The sequence below is a fragment of the Scyliorhinus torazame genome, chromosome 19, assembly GCF_047496885.1.
Source record: "Scyliorhinus torazame isolate Kashiwa2021f chromosome 19, sScyTor2.1, whole genome shotgun sequence".
Taxonomy (NCBI): domain Eukaryota; kingdom Metazoa; phylum Chordata; class Chondrichthyes; order Carcharhiniformes; family Scyliorhinidae; genus Scyliorhinus; species Scyliorhinus torazame.
Genome location: NC_092725.1, coordinates 133,362,860 through 133,379,385, shown reverse-complemented (window position 1 = coordinate 133,379,385; position 16,526 = coordinate 133,362,860).

Here is a 16,526-nt window from a genome sequence, read left to right as displayed (position 1 = left end):
AGATTCCCACCCCCCTCTGGGTGAAAAAGATTTCCCTCAAATCCCCTCTAATTCTCCGGCCCCTTCCCTTAAATCTATGCCCCCTGGTTATTGACCCTTCAACTGAGGAAAAAACGTTTCTTCCTATCTACCCTATCTATACCCTTCATACTTTTGTACACCTCAATTCAGTCCCCCTGAATCTTCTCTGCTCTAAGGTGACCAATAATCCCAGCTTTACCAGCCTCTCTTCATAGCTGAAACGCTCCAACCCCGACAACATCCTGGTGAATCTCGTCTGCACATTTACTAATGCAATCACATCCTTCCTATAGTGTGGCGACCAGAACTGCACACGGTACTCTAGCTGTGGCCTAATGAGCGTTTTATACTGTTCCATCGCAATCTCCCCATTCTTATATTCTATGCCTCTTATATTCCGTGCCTCAGCTAATACAGGCTCCCATACGCCTCCTTAGCTACTTTATCTACCTGTCTTGCTGTGTTTAGGACACACCTCCCAAAATCCCTCTGGTCCTCTCTACCTCCTAGAGTACTACCATTCATTGTGTATTCCCTCGCCTTGTTAGTCATCCCGAAATGCATCACACTTTTTTACATTTGAGGTGTTGGTGGACAGGGGGCTGATTGGTAGCACGGTAGCATTGTGGATAGCACAATTGCTTCACATCTCCAGGGTCCCAGGTTCGATTCCGGCTTGAGTCACTGTCTGTGCGGAGTCTGCACATCCTCCCCGTGTGGGCATGGGTTTCCTCCGGGTGCTCCGGTTTCCTCCCACAGTCCAAAGATGTGCAGGTTAGGTGGATTGGCCGCGATAAATTGCCGTTATTGTGTCCAAAATTGCCCTTAGTGTTGGGTGGGGTTACTGGGTTATGGGGATAGGGTGGAGGTGTTGACCTTGGGTAGGGTGCTCTTTCCAAGAGCTGCTGCAGACTCGATGGGCCGAATGGCCTCCTTCTGCACTGTAAATTCTATGATAATCTATGAAGGTCATTGAGAACACGAATGATGGGTGAATGGGGCTTGACATGGGATGGATAATCATTTGGCAGGGATCTGAATGAACATAGAACATAGAACATAGAAAATACAGCACAGAACAGGCCCTTCGGCCCACGATGTTGTGCCGAACCTTTGTCCTAGATTAATCATAGATTATCATTGAATCTACAGTGCAGAAGGAGGCCATTCGGCCCCACTGAGTCTGCACCAGCTCTTGAAAAGAGCACCCTACCCAAACTCAACACCTCCACCCAACACCAAGGGCAATTTGGACATTAAGGGCAATTTATCATTGGCCAATTCACCTAACCCGCACATCTTTGGACTGTGGGAGGAAACCGGAGCACCCGGAGGAAACCCACGCAGACACGGGGAGGACGTGCAGACTCCGCACAGACAATGACCCAAGCCGAAATCGAACCTGGGACCATGGATCTGTGAAGCAATTGTGCTATCCACAATGCTACCGTGCTGCCCTTAAGAACAAATAAATCTACACTATATAATTTTCCCGTAATCCATGTACCTATCCAACAGCTGCTTGAAGGTCACTAATGTTTCCGACTCAACTACTTCCACAGGCAGTGCATTCCATGCCCCCACTACTCTCTGGGTAAAGAACCTACCTCTGATATCCCTCCTATATCTTCCACCTTTCACCTTAAATTTATGTCCCCTTGTAATGGTGTGTTCCACCTGGGGAAAAAGTCTCTGACTGTCTACTCTATCTATTCCCCTGATCATCTTATAAACCTCTATCAAGTCGCCCCTCATCCTTCTCCGCTCTAATGAGAAAAGGCCTAGCACCCTCAACCTTTCCTCGTAAGACCTACTCTCCATTCCAGGCAACATCCTGGTAAATCTTCTTTGCACCTTTTCCAGAGCTTCCACATCCTTCCTAAAATGAGGCGACCAGAACTGTACACAGTACTCCAAATGTGGCCTTACCAAAGTTTTGTACAGCTGCATCATCACCTCACGGCTCTTAAATTCAATCCCTCTGTTAATGAACGCGAGCACACCATAGGCCTTCTTAACAGCTCTATCCACTTGAGTGGCAACTTTCAAAGATGTATGAACATAGACCCCAAGGTCTCTCTGCTCCTCCACAATGCCAAGAACTCTACCGTTAACCCTGTATTCCGCATTCATATTTGTCCTTCCAAAATGGACAACCTCACACTTTTCAGGGTTAAACTCCATCTGCCACTTCTCAGCCCAGCTCTGCATCCTATCTATGTCTCTTTGCAGCCGACAACAGCCCTCCTTACTATCCACAACTCCACCAATCTTCGTATCGTCTGCAAATTTACTGACCCACCCTTCAACTCCCTCATCCAAGTCATTAATGAAAATCACAAACAGCAGAGGACCCAGAACTGATCCCTGCGGTACACCACTGGTAACTGGGATCCAGGCTGAATATTTGCCATCCACCACCACTCTCTGACTTCTATCGGTTAGCCAGTTCGTTATCCAACTGGCCAAATTTCCCACTATCCCATGCCTCCTTACTTTGTGCAGAAGCCTACCATGGGGAACTTTATCAAATGCCTTACTAAAATCCATGTACACTACATCCACTGCTTTACCTTCATCCACATGCTTGGTCACCTCCTCAAAGAATTCAATAAGATTTGTAAGGCAAGACCTACCCCTCACAAATCCGTGCTGACTATCCCTAATCAAGCAGTGTCTTTCCAGATGCTCAGAAATCCTATCCTTCAGTACCCTTTCCATTACTTTGCCGACCACCGAAGTAAGACTAACTGGCCTGTAATTCCCAGGGTTATCCCTAGTCCCTTTTTTGAACAGGGGCACGACATTCGCCACTCTCCAATCCCCTGGTACCACCCCTGTTGACAGTGAGGACGAAAAGATAATTGCCAACGGCTCTGCAATTTCATCTCTTGCTTCCCATAGAATCCTTGGATATAACCCGTCAGGCCCGGGGGACTTGTCTATCCTCAAGTTTTTCAAAATGCCCAACACATCTTCCTTCCTAACAAGTATTTCCTCGAGCTTACCAATCTGTTTCACACTGTCCTCTCCAACAATATCGCCCCTCTCATTTGTAAATACAGAAGAAAAGTACTCATTCAAGACCTCGCCTATCTCTTCAGACTCAATACACAATCTCCCGCTACTGTCCTTGATCGGACCTACCCTCGCTCTAGTCATTCTCATATTTCTCACATATGTGTAAAAGGCCTTGGGGTTTTCCTTGATCCTACCCGCCAAAGATTGTTCATGCCCTCTCTTAGCTCTCCTAATCCCTTTCTTCAGTTCCCTCCTGGCTATCTTGTATCCCTCCAATGCCCTGTCTGAACCTTGTTTCCTCAGCCTTACATAAGTCACCTTTTTCCTCTTAACAAGACATTCAACCTCTCTTGTCAACCATGGTTCCCTCACTCGACCATCTCTTCCCTGCCTGACAGGGACATACATATCAAGGACACGTAGCACCTGTTCCTTGAACAAGTTCCACATTTCATTTGTGTCCTTCCCTGCCAGCCTATGTTCCCAACTTATGCACTTCAATTCTTGTCTGACAACATCGTATTTACCCTTCCCCCAATTGTAAACCTTGCCCTGTTGCACGTACCTATCCCTCTCCATTACTAAAGTGAAAGTCACAGAATTGTGGTCACTATCTCCAAAATGCTCCCCCACTAACAAATCTATCACTTGCCCTGGTTCATTACCCAGTACTAAATCCAATATTGTCCCTCCTCTGGTTGGACAATCTACATACTGTGAATGAGTTGAAGTTGGGACAGGATGGAGGGGGTGAATGGCCGAGGGAACATTAGAATAGTCGGATCCAAAGGTTTCAAAGGCTGGGATGAAGTTCTGAGCAGCAATGGGGAAGGATGAGTGATGCCATGGGCCTGGACGCAACTGAACTTTGAGATGGAGGGAATGCGGAATGGGGTTGAACAGGACACTAATGTTGCAAACAGGGTCTGGGGAAGTGGGTGGAATCATAGGATTGGAGATGGGGTAAGAGGAGTAGCATACAGAAAATGGTTGCAGCCTTGTCAGTTTTTAGCTGCACAAAATTAAGACTGGATGGAGAATCGGGCTGACAACACTGGGGCAGTGGAGAGGTTAAGAGTATTGGGTGTCTCAGTGTAATGGACGGTGTGACCCAACATTTGTGGATGATGGCGTCAAAGAAAGGCTAGTGAAGGGAGATGGTGTGTTCCACAATACCAAAGGCTGGAGAGCGACAATACCTGGAATCACAGGAAATGTACCGCAAATCAGTGGAAGTGGACGCGTTTCTTCCCACTCAGTGTGGGAGAGATTTGAACCACCCTCCCACAAGCAGCAGTCAAAGCTAGAACAGTTTCAATTTTGTTAAACAAAGATATTAAGAGATATGAGCCAAAGGCATATTGGCCACAGAGCAGCCATGACCTCATTGCATGGCAGGACAGACTCGAGGGGCTGAATGGTCTACTCCTGTTCCGCTGAATGTAATCTTGTAGGGGAGTATTGATGATATAGATAGAGTAATTCTTAAATTATATTGTAGATCAAGACATACAGGCACGTATGTATTTTAGATTGGTCCCCGCTTTAGTACAAAACAGGACAACCGGAATAGCAGAGAGAGAGTTAATAAAGTCCTCTTATTAATTAACAATGCAATTGAAATTAAGTTGCTTGTTTGCTTATTTTACGGGGACATATCCTTGGCAAATACATTGCAAACAAAACCCCACAGCCGTATCTCTGTCTCCAGAGGTTTGCTGAGGGATAGATTTTATTTCCTTCCAACATTTCAGACGTTATTCCTGCCCTGTTTTCAGACCATGTCCTCCCTGTTCCTTCAGTTTCTGTACACAGACCCTCAACCTCCTCCCGCCCCCACACACACCCTCAACCTCCCCCGACACACACCCTCAACCCCCCTCACACACACCCTCAATCCCCCTGACACACACCCTCAACCCCCTCACACACACCCTCAACATCCTCCTGCCCCCACACACACCCTCAACCTCCCCCCGACACACACCCTCAACCCCCCTCACACACACCCTCAATCCCCCCGACACACACCCTCAACCTCCCGCGACACACACCCTCAACCCCCCTCACACACACCCTCAACCCCCCTCACACACACCCTCAACCCCCTCACACACACCCTCAACCTCCTCCCCCCCCACACACACCCTCAACCTCCCCCAACACACACCTTCAACCCCCCTCACACACACCCTCAACCCCCTCACACACACCCTCAACCTCCTCCCGCCCCCACACACACCCTCAACCTCCCCCGACACACACCCTCAACCGCCCTCACACACACCCTCAACCTCCTCCCGACACACACCCTCAAACCCCCTCACACACACCCTCAACCCCCCTCACACACACCCACAATCTCCTCCCGCCCACACACACACACCCTCAACCTCCCCCCGACACACACCCTCAACCTCCCCCGACACACACCCTCAACCTCCTCCCGACACACACCCTCAAACCCCCTCACACACACCCTCAACCCCCCCCACACACACCCACAACCTCCTCCCGCCCCCACACACGCCCTCAACCTTCTCCCGCCCCCACACACACCCTCAGTCTCCCCTCACACACACCCTCAACCTCCCCTACACACACCCTCAACCCCCCTCACACACACCCTCAACCTCCCCCCCACACACACCCTCAACCTCCCCCCGACACACACCCTCAACCCCCCTCACACACACCCTCAAACCCCCCTCACGCACACCCTCAACCTCACCCCCCCATACACACCCTCAACCCCCCCTCACACACACCCTCAACCTCATCCCGCCCCCACACACACCCTCAACCCCACCCCCGCACACACCCTCAACCCTGCCCCCGCACACACCCTCAACCCCGCCCCCGCACACACCCTCAACCCCGCCCCCGCACACAGCTTCAACCCCGCCCTCGCACACACCCTCAACCCCGCCCCCACACACATCTTCAACCCCGCCCCCGCACACACCCTCAACCCCGCCCCCACACACCGTCAACCCCACCCTCAACCCCACCCCCACACACATCCTCAATCCCCCACACACACACAGCCTCAACCCCGCCCCCGCACACACCCTCAACCCCGCCCCCGCACACACCCTCAACCCCGCCCCAGCACACACCCTCAACCCCGCCCCCACACACCCTTAACCCCGCCCCCGCACACACCCTCAACCCCGCCCCCGCACACACCCTCAACCCCGCCCCCACACACCCTCAACCCCGCCCCCGCACACACCCACAACCCCGCCCACGCACACACCCTCAACCCCGCCCCGCACACACCCTCAACCCCACCCCCACAAACTCTCAACCCCACCCACACACACACCCTCAACCCCGCCCCCACACACACCCTCAACCCCACCCCCACCCTCAACCCCACCCCCACCCTCACCCCCACCCTGAACCCCACCCCCACCCTCAATCCCACCCCCACCCTCAACCCCACACACACCCTCAACCCCACCCCCACACACACCCTCAACCCCACCCCCACACACACCCTAAACCCCACCCCCACACACACCCTCCACCCCACCCCCACACACACCCTCAACCCCACCCCCACACACACCCTCAACACCACCCCCACACACACCCTCAACCCCACCCCCACACACACCCTCAACCCCACCCCCACACACACCCTCAACCCCACCCCCACACACACCCTCAATTCCCCCCCCACACACACACCTGATACACAATCAATACGCTTGAGTCCACGTGGAGTCATATCGATTCAGCTTTAATCAGATAGAACTGTACCCAGCAGCGAAGTTACAGAAGTGAAGGCTGCTGGGCGGCATTGGTTCTTATACCGCGCCTCTCAGGGCGGGGCTATGTACATTGCCCAATGGTAAACCACGCGGTCTAGCCAATGGTTATTTCTCTCTCTGGTACTGCAATTCCTAGTATTACCACATTCACCCCCTGTTAAAAAAAGAGTCAGCGGGGTGATGGCCAGTAATACTGTCGCCTTTTCATGGTAGGACCAGGTATTGCAGGTACCATGCTATCGAGGGTTGCGGAGAAAGTTCTTGCGTTGTTAATTTTCTTCATGGTGCTGCAATCAGACGATCGGGCGGCCTGGTCGTCCTCCTGGAGCGTCTGAGTTTCAGCGGCGATCCTGGTGAGGGCCCCGGCAGTAGTGACTCCGGGAACGTGGTGTCTTCCTCCCAGGCAGTTTCCTCATCCCTAGGTGGCGCTGTAAGGTCAAAAAATGGGCGGAAGGGAGGGGTGCCTATAGGGGGTGTCGGTGCCTGCTCGGCTCTGGGTCGGGGTTCTGCCGGCAGTACTGACCCCCGGTCAGGTACGGGGGGGGACGGGGGGGGGGGACAGTGGCTCGGGCGCGCGTGGGGCTCCGGCGGGCGCCAGGTCCCGGAGGGAGACCGTATCTTGGCGTCCGTCGGGGAACGCTACGTAGGCGTACTGGGGGTTGGCATGCAGCAGGTGGACCCTTTCGACCAGCGGGTCCGACTTGTGCGCCCTTGCATGTTTCCGCAGCAGGACAGTTCCGGGTGTTGCTAGCCAGGTTGGGAGAGAGGTCCCCGAGGAGGACTTCCTGGGGAAAACAAGGAGACGTTCATGAGGTGTCTGGTTCATGGTAGTACATAGCAGTGACCGAATGGAGTGCAGGGCCACTGGGAGGACTTCTTGCCAGCGGGAGACTGGGAGATTCCTGGACCGAAGGGCCAGCAGGACGGTCTTCCAGACCGTTCCGTTCTCCCTTTCTACCTGCCCGTTTCCCCGGGGGTTGTAGCTGGTCATCCTGCTCGAGGCGATGCCTTTGCTAAGCAGGAACTGGCGCAGCTCGTCACTCATAAAGGAGGACCCCCTATCACTGTGGATGTATGCGGGGAAAACGAACAGTGTAAAAATAGTTTGGAGGGCCTTGATAACGGTGGTTGTGGTCATGTCCGGGCAGGGGATGGCGAATGGGAACCGGGAGTACTCATCAATCACGTTCAGGAAATACGTGTTGCGGTCGGTGGAGGGGAGGGGGCCTTTGAAGTCCATGCTGAGGCGTTCAAAGGGACGGGAAGCCTTTATCAGATGCGCCCTCTCTGGTCCGTAGAAGTGTGGTTTGCACTCCGCGCAGATTCGGCAGTCCCTGGTGACAGTCCTGACCTCCTCGATGGAGTAAGGCAGGTTCTGGGACTGAACAAAATGGAAGAACCGGGTGACTCCCGGGTGGCAGAGGTCCTCGTGGAGGGCTCGGAGGCGGTCTACTTGTGCGGTGGCACAAGTGCTGCGGGATAGGGCATCAGGAGCCTCGTTCAGCTTCCCGGGACGATACAAGATCTCGTAATTGAAGGTGGAGAGTTCGATCCTCCACCGCAAGATCTTGTCGTTCTTAATCTTGCCCTGCTGTGCATTATAGAACATGAAGGCCACCGACCATTGGTCCGTGAGGAGAGTGAATCTCCTGCCGGCCAGGTAATGCCTCCCGTGTTGCACAGCTTCTACTATGGCCTGGGCCTCCTTTTCGACCGAGGAGTGGCGAATTTCAGAGGCATGGAGAGTGCGGGAGAAGAAAGCCACGGGCCTGCCTGCTTGGTTGAGGGTGGCGGCCAGAGCTACGTCAGACGCGTCGCTCTCGACCTGGAAGGGGAGGGACTCGTCGATGGCGCGCATCGTGGCTTTTGCAATGTCCGCTTTGATGCGTCAGAAGGCATGGCGGGTCTCCGTCGACAGGGGGAAGGTTGTGGATTGGATTAGGGGTCGAGTCTTGTCGGCGTAATTAGGGACCCATTGTGCATAGTAGCTAAAGAAGCCGAGGCAGCGTTTTAGGGGCGCTTTTTGGGGCAGTGAGGGAGGGGGAACTCCATAAGGGGGCGCATGCGTTCGGGGTCGGGGCCTATGACTCCATTTCGCACTACGTAGCCTAGGATGGCTAGACGGTCGGTGCTAAACACGCACTTCTCCTTATTGTAGGTCAGATTCAGGAGGTGCGCGGTCTGGAGAAATTTACGGAGGTTGGTGTCGTGGTCCTGCTGGTCATGGCCGCAGATGGTGACGTTGTCAAGATACGGGAACATTGTGTGTAAGCCGTACCGGTCAACCATTCGGTCCATCTCACGCTGGAAGACCGAGACCCCCGTTTGTGACACCGAAGAGAACCCTTAAAAAGTGGTAGAGCCGCCCATCTGCTTCGAAGGCAGTGTACTGGCGGTCGCTATTACGGAGGGGTAGCTGGTGGTAGGCAGACTTGAGATCCACCGTGGAGAAGACTTTGTATTGCACGATCCTGTTTACCAGGTCGGCAATTCGGGGGAGGGGGTACGCGTCCAGTTGCGTAAACCGGTTGATGGTCTGGCTATAGTCGATGACCATCCTATGCTTCTCCCCGGTCTTTACCACCACTCCTTGAGCCCTCCAGGGGCTGTTGCTCGCTTTGATGACCCCTTCCTTCAGCAGCCTTTGAACCTCGGACCTGATGAAGGTCCGGTCCTGGGCGCTGTACCGTCTGCTCCTGGTGGCGACGGGTTTGCAATCCGGGGTGAGGTTCGCAAACAGGGAAGGCGGGTCGACCTTAAGGGTCGCGAGGCCGCAAACAGTAAGGGGGGGTATAGGGCCGCCAAATTTAAAAGTAAGGCTTTGTAGGTGGCACTGGAAATCCAGTCCCAGAAGGGTGGCTGCGCAGAGGTGCGGCAGCATGTATAGGCGGAAATTGCGGAATTCCCTGCCTTGGACGGTGAGGTTCGCGAGGCAGAACCCTTTTATCTGCACCGCGTGTGACCCGGAGGCCAGGGAGATCCTTTGTTGGGTGGGGTAGGTGACCAGAGAACAGCGCCTTACCGTGCCGGGGTGGACGAAGCTCTCCGTGCTCCCGGAGTCGATGAGGTATGACGTCACGTGGCCGTTGATGCCGATCGTCGTGGTGGCCTTTGCTAGCGTTCGGGGCCGACTCTGGTCCAGGGTAATGAAGGCCAGCTGCAGCAAGGAGTGAAGATCGGGCAGCGCATCGTCAGCCGTGTTGGGGTCTTGAGGCCCCATCCAAGATGGCGCCGTCCATGGATCGCACATGGAGTCCGGGGACTCCGAAGATGGCGGCGGGGAGAAACAAAATGGCGGCGGGGAGGGACAAAATGGCGGTGCACTCTGCTCCCTCGAGGCGGAGGCCAGCTGCAGCAAAGGGTTTTGGTCGGGCAGCGTGTAGCCAGCCGCGCTGGGGGCTTGAGGCCCCATCCAAGATGGCGCCGGCCATGGATCGCACGTGGAGTCCAGTGACTCGGAAGATGGCGGCGGGGAGGAGCAAACTGGTGGCGCATGCTGCTCCAGTGTGGCGGAGGCCAGCTGCAGCAAGGGGTTTTGGTCCGGCAGCACATAGCCAGCCGCGCTGGGGGCTTGAGGCCCCATCCAAGATGGCGCCAGCCAGGGATCGCCCATGGAGTTCGGGGACGGAGACCCCAACGATTGGACCAGCGAGGGACAAAATGGCTGCGCGCACTCCTCCAGCATGGTTGCCGGGGGGACAAATGGCTGCGCCTGCGACGCTGCCTGGCGGGGCAAAGACTGCGGTGCGCGTTGGGCCGGCGGGGCTGGGAAAAGGGAGTGCGGCGGCGGGCCTGGGATGGTCGGGACGTGGAAGAACGGCTGTGGTTGCGCAGCGGGCGGCTGGAGGAATGGCTGAGGGTAGTCATTGGACACCGCGTTCACCGCGCGGGCGAGGCAGACCGCGGCATCGTGGCCTTTCTTGCCGCACCCTTTGCAGGTGACGGTGTGGGCCGGGCAGCGCGCGTGCGGGTGATTCGCCTGGCCGCAGAAGAAGCAGCGTTGGCCAGCGGCAGTAGCGGGGCGCCTTGCCGCGCAGGCCTGCGGAGTTAGCGGGTAAGTCTGGGGGTTAAGCGGGTAAGTCTGGGGATCTGCTGCGGCGGGGTGCCACGCAGCCCAGGGGGGCGCGGTGCATGCGGGGGCGTACGCAAGGGAATTTTTCTCCCCCCGATGGGGGGGACACGAAGAAATGTGGGCGCTGGTGGGAAAAGGGACAGGGAAGGGGAATGAGGGAACTGCGCCATAGGGGGCGGGGCCGAGAGGAAAGCGCGGGTATTTTCCCGCGCTATGGAAATTATAGCGGGAAAACGGGCGCAGGAAGGAAGGGAGCCTCACATGCAGGGAGGTCAATGAGTGAGCGGGGGAAGCCGAGGTCAGCCAGAGTTAGCTGACTTCCGGAAGCAATATGGGGGTGTAATCAAGCAAGAGGGGGATCTAGCGGGGGGGGGAGGGATTAACTGGGTTGCTGCTGCTGAGTGCAAGGGGGCGCTGGTAAGAGATGAGGTGGTCGGGGCAGGAGGGCGCTGCCTGGGGGACAGACGGGTGCACGGGACCTGGATGAGGAGATGGCCTAAAAAAGGGGATGGCTAGTCGACGAGGGGGGGGGCGGGTGAATGGCCCCCTAATCCGGCTGATCACGTGGAATGTGAGAGGTTTAAATGGGCCGATTAAGAGGGCACGGGTGTTTGCGCACTTAAAGAGACTGAAGGCGGACGTAGTCATGCTCCAGGAGACGCACCTGAAGGTGGCAGATCAGGTTAGACTAAGAAAAGGATGGGTGGGACAGGTATTCCACTCAGAGTTGGACGCGAAAAACAGAGGGGTGGCAATATTGGTGGGGAAACGTGTATCATTCGAGGCTAAGAATATAGTGGTGGACAGTGGGGGCAGATATGTGATGGTGAGTGGTAGATTGCAGGGAGAGGCGGTTGTGCTGGTGAATGTATATGCCCCGAACTGGGATGACGCGGGATTCATGAAGCGAATGCTGGGACGTATCCCGGACCTGGAGGTGGGAAATTTGATAATGGGGGGGGGGGGGGACTTTAACACAGTGCTGGATCCAGGGTTAGACCGGTCCAGATCCAGAACCGGGAGAAGGCCGGCAGCGGCCAAGGTGCTTAAGGGATTTATGGAACAAATGGGGGGAGTGGATCCGTGGAGATTCGCCAGGCCGATGGGTAAAGAGTTCTCTTTTTTCTCCCACGTCCACAAGGTATACTCCCGGATAGACCTTTTCGTTTTGGGAAGGGCGCTGATCCCGAAGGTGGCAGGAATGGAGTACTCGGCCATAGCCGTTTCAGATCACGCCCCACATTGGGTGGATCTAGAACTAGGAGAGGAAAGGGAGCAGCGCCCACTCTGGCGACTAGATATGGGACTACTGGCGGACGAGGGGGTCTGCGGAAGGGTGACGGGGTGTATTGAGCGATACCTGGAGGTCAACGACGATGGGAGGTTCAGGTGGGGGTAGTATGGGAAGCGCTGAAGGCGGTGGTTAGAGGAGAGCTGATCTCCATCAGAGCCCACAAGGGGAAACAAGAGGGCAAAGAAAGAGAGAGATTAGTGGGGGAAATTTTGAGGGTGGATAAAAAATATGCAGAGGCCCCAGACGAAGGGCTATACAGAGAAAGACGAAGACTACAGACGGAGTTTGACCTGCTGACCACGGGAAAGGCAGAGGCACAGTGGAGGAATGGGGAAAAGGCGAGCCGGCTGCTGGCCCAACAACTTCGGAAGAGGATGGCGGCGAGAGAGATCGGGGGAGTTAGGGACGAAACGGGAAATATGGAGCAGAGAGCAGGGAAAGTGAACGAGGTGTTCAAGACCTTCTATGAGAGGCTATCCAAGTCCCAACCCCGGGTGGAAAAGAAGGAATGCTACACTTTCTGGACCAGCTGAGGTTCCCGGAGGTGGAGGGGCAGGAGGTGGCAGGTCTGGGGGTGTTAATTGAGGTGGATGAGGTGATTAAAGGACTGGGGAACATGCAGGCAGAGAAGGCCCCGGGACGAGATGAGTTTCCGGTGGAATTCTACAGGAAGTATATGGACCTGTTGGCCCCGCTTTTGGCGAGAACCTTTAATGAGGCTAAGGAAAGAGGGATGCTACCCCCGACAATGTCGGAGGCGACGATATCGCTAATCCTGAAACGAGACAAAGACCCGCTGCAGTGCGGGTCATACAGGCCCATCTCACTCCTAAGTGTAGACGCCAAACTGCTGGCCAAAGTGATGGCGACAAGGATAGAGGATTGTGTCCCAGGGGTGGTGCATGACGATCAGACAGGGTTTGTAAAGGGGAGACAACTAAATGTTAATGTACGAAGGTTGCTGGGGGTGATGATGACGCCCCCACCGGAAGGGGAGGCAGAGATAGTGGCGGCGATGGATGCAGAGAAGGCATTCGATAGGGTGGAGTGGGACTATCTGTGGGAGGTGCTGAAGAGGTTTGGGTTTGGTGAGGGGTTTATTAGATGGGTCAGACTCTTATATGGGGCCCCGATGGCAAGCGTCGTTACAAACAGGCAAAGATCGGGATACTTTTGACTACATAGGGGTACAAGACAAGGGTGTCCCCTGTCCCCGTTACTGTTCGCGTTGGCAATTGAACCACTGGCCATAGCGCTGAGGGATTCTAAGAAGTGGAGGGGGGTGCTTAGAGGGGGAGAGGAACACCGAGTGTCGCTTTACGCAGATGATCTACTGCTATATGTAGCAGACCCGGTAGAGGGGATGCCAGAGGTAATGCAGATACTTAGGGAGTTTGGAGAGTTCTCGGGATACAAACTAAATATGGGGAAGAGCGAGCTTTTTGTGATGCACCCCAGAGAACAGGGCAGGGGGATAGATGCTCTGCCGCTGAGGAGAATGGTAAGGAATTTTCGATACCTGGGGATTCAGGTGGCCAGGAACTGGGGAACCCTGCATAGACTTAACCTGACGCGACTGGTGGAGCAGATGGAGGAGGACTTTAAGAGGTGGGATATGGTGCCGCTGTTGCTGGCGGGCAGAGTGCAGGCAGTTAAAATGGTGGTCCTCCCGAGGTTTCTTTTCGTGTTTCAGTGCCTCCCCATCCTGGTCACAAAGGCCTTTTTTAAAAAAAATAGACAGGAGCATTATGAGCTTTGTGTGGGCAGGAAAGACCCCGAGAGTAAAGAGGGGGTTCCTGCAGCGCAGTAGGGACAGAGGGGGACTGGCACTGCCGAGTCTAAGCGACTACTACTGGGCCGCCAATGTGTCGATGGTCTGTAAGTGGATGAGGGAGGAAGAGGGAGCAGCGTGGAAGAAGCTGGAGATGGCGTCCTGTAAGGGAACGAGCCTAAAAGCGTTGGTGACGGCGCCGCTGCCGTTCTCCCCAAAAAGGTACACAACAAACCCAGTGGTGGTGGCGACCTTGAAGATCTGGGGGCAGTGGAGGCGACATAGGGGAGTGACGGGTGCCTCGGTGTGGTCCCCGATAAGGAATAACCACAGGTTCGTCCCGGGGAGGATAGATGGGGGATTCCAGTGTTGGCAGCGAGCAGGAATTAGGAAGCTGAGGGACCTGTTTATAGACGGGACGTTTGCAAGTCTGGGAGCGCAAGAAGAAAAATGTAAGTTGCCACCAGGGAATGCCTTCCGATACATGCAAGTGAGGGCATATACAAGGCAACAGGTGAGGGAATTTCCGCTGCTCCCGACGCAAGTGATCCAAGATAGAGTGATTTCTGGGGCATGGGTTGGAGAGGGCAAAGTGTCCGAAATATACCGGGAGATGGGGGACGAGGGGGAGGCGATGATAGAGGAGCTGAAGGGAAAATGGGAAGAAGAGCTGGGGGAAGAGATCGAGGAGGGGCTATGGGCGGATGCCCTAAGTAGGGTAAATTCCTCATCCTCGTGTGCCAGGCTTAGCCTGATTCAATTTAAAGCTCCACATAGAGCACATACGACGGGAGCAAGACTGAACAGGTTTTTCGGGGTGGAGGACAGGTGTGGGAGGTGCTCGGGAAGCTCGGCGAACCACACACACATTTTCTGGTCATGTCCGGCACTGCATGAGTTCTGGGGGGGTGTGGCAAGGGTCATTTCAAATGTGGTGGGGGTCCAGGTCAAGCCAGGCTGGGGGTTAGCTATATTTGGGGTTGCAGAAGAACCGGGAGTGCAGGAGGCGAAAGAGGCCGACGACATCTTGGCCTTTGCGTCCCTAGTAGCCCGGCGAAGGATTCTACTTATGTGGAAGGAAGCTAGGCCCCCGGGCGTGGAGGCCTGGATAAACGACATGGCAGGGTTCATAAGATTGGAACGAATAAAATATGCGTTGAGAGGATCGGCTCAGGGGTTCTCCAGGCGGTGGCAACCGTTCCTTGACTATCTTGTGGAACGATAATGAAAAGACAGGAAGGACAGCAGCAGCAACCCAGGGGGGAGGGGGGGGGAGGGGAGAGCACTATTTTGTGTTTTTGCTATTTGTTTTTTGTTTTCTAGTTTTGTTATAAGCTCACTATATTATTTAAATAATGTTTCATGTATAATCCTTGTTGAGTTGTAAAAACGGGAAAAATTTTTGTTTGAAAAATTTCAAAATACACTTGAGTCCACGTGGAGTCATATAATCAGATAGAACTGTACCCAGCAGCGAAGTTGCAGAAGTGAAGGCTGCTGGGACGACATTGGTTCTTATACCCCGCCTCTCAGGGCGGGGCTATGTACATTGCCCAATGGTAGACCCCACGGTCTAGCCAATGGTTATTCCTTTCTCTGGTACCGCAATACCTGGTATTACCACAACACCCTCAACCAGCCCCACACACCCTGAACACCCCACACCCCACACACACACAACCTCAATCCCCCCCACACACACCATCAACACCCCTCCCACACACACCCTCAAACTACCCCACACACACACCCTCAACCCCCCCCACACACACACCCTCAATCACCCCACACACACACACCCTCAACACCCCCCCACACACACACCCTCAATCACCCCCCACACACACCCTCAACACCCCCCCACACACACACACCCTCAACCTCCCCCCCACACACACCCTCAACACCCCCCACACACACCCTCAACACCCCCCCTACACACACCCTCAACACCCCCCCAACACACACCCTCAACCTCCCCCACACACACACCCTCAACACCCCCCCCACACACACACCCTCAACACCCCCCCAACACACACCCTCAACCTCCCCCACACACACACCCTCAACCCCCCCACACACACCCTCAACCCCCCCCACACACACACCCTCAACACCCCCCCCACACACACCCTCAACACCCCCCCCACACACACACCCTCAACACGCCCCTCCCACTCAGCCCCACACACACACACACCTTTAACCCCCGTTCACACTCACCCTCAACCCCCCCACATCCACCCTCAACCCCCCCACACACACCCTCAACCCCCCCACACACCCTCAACCCCCCCCACACACCCTCAACCCCCCCCACACACCCTCAACCCACCCCACTCACACCCTCAACCCCCTCACACACACACCCTCAACCCCCCCCACACCCACCCTCAACCCCCCCCACACCCACCCTCAACCCCCCCACACCCACCCTCACCCCCCGACACACACCCTCAACCCCCCCGACACACACCCTCAACCCCCCCCACACCCACCCTCAACCCCCCCCACACACCCTCAACCCCCCCACACCCACCCTCAACCCCCCCCACACACACCCTC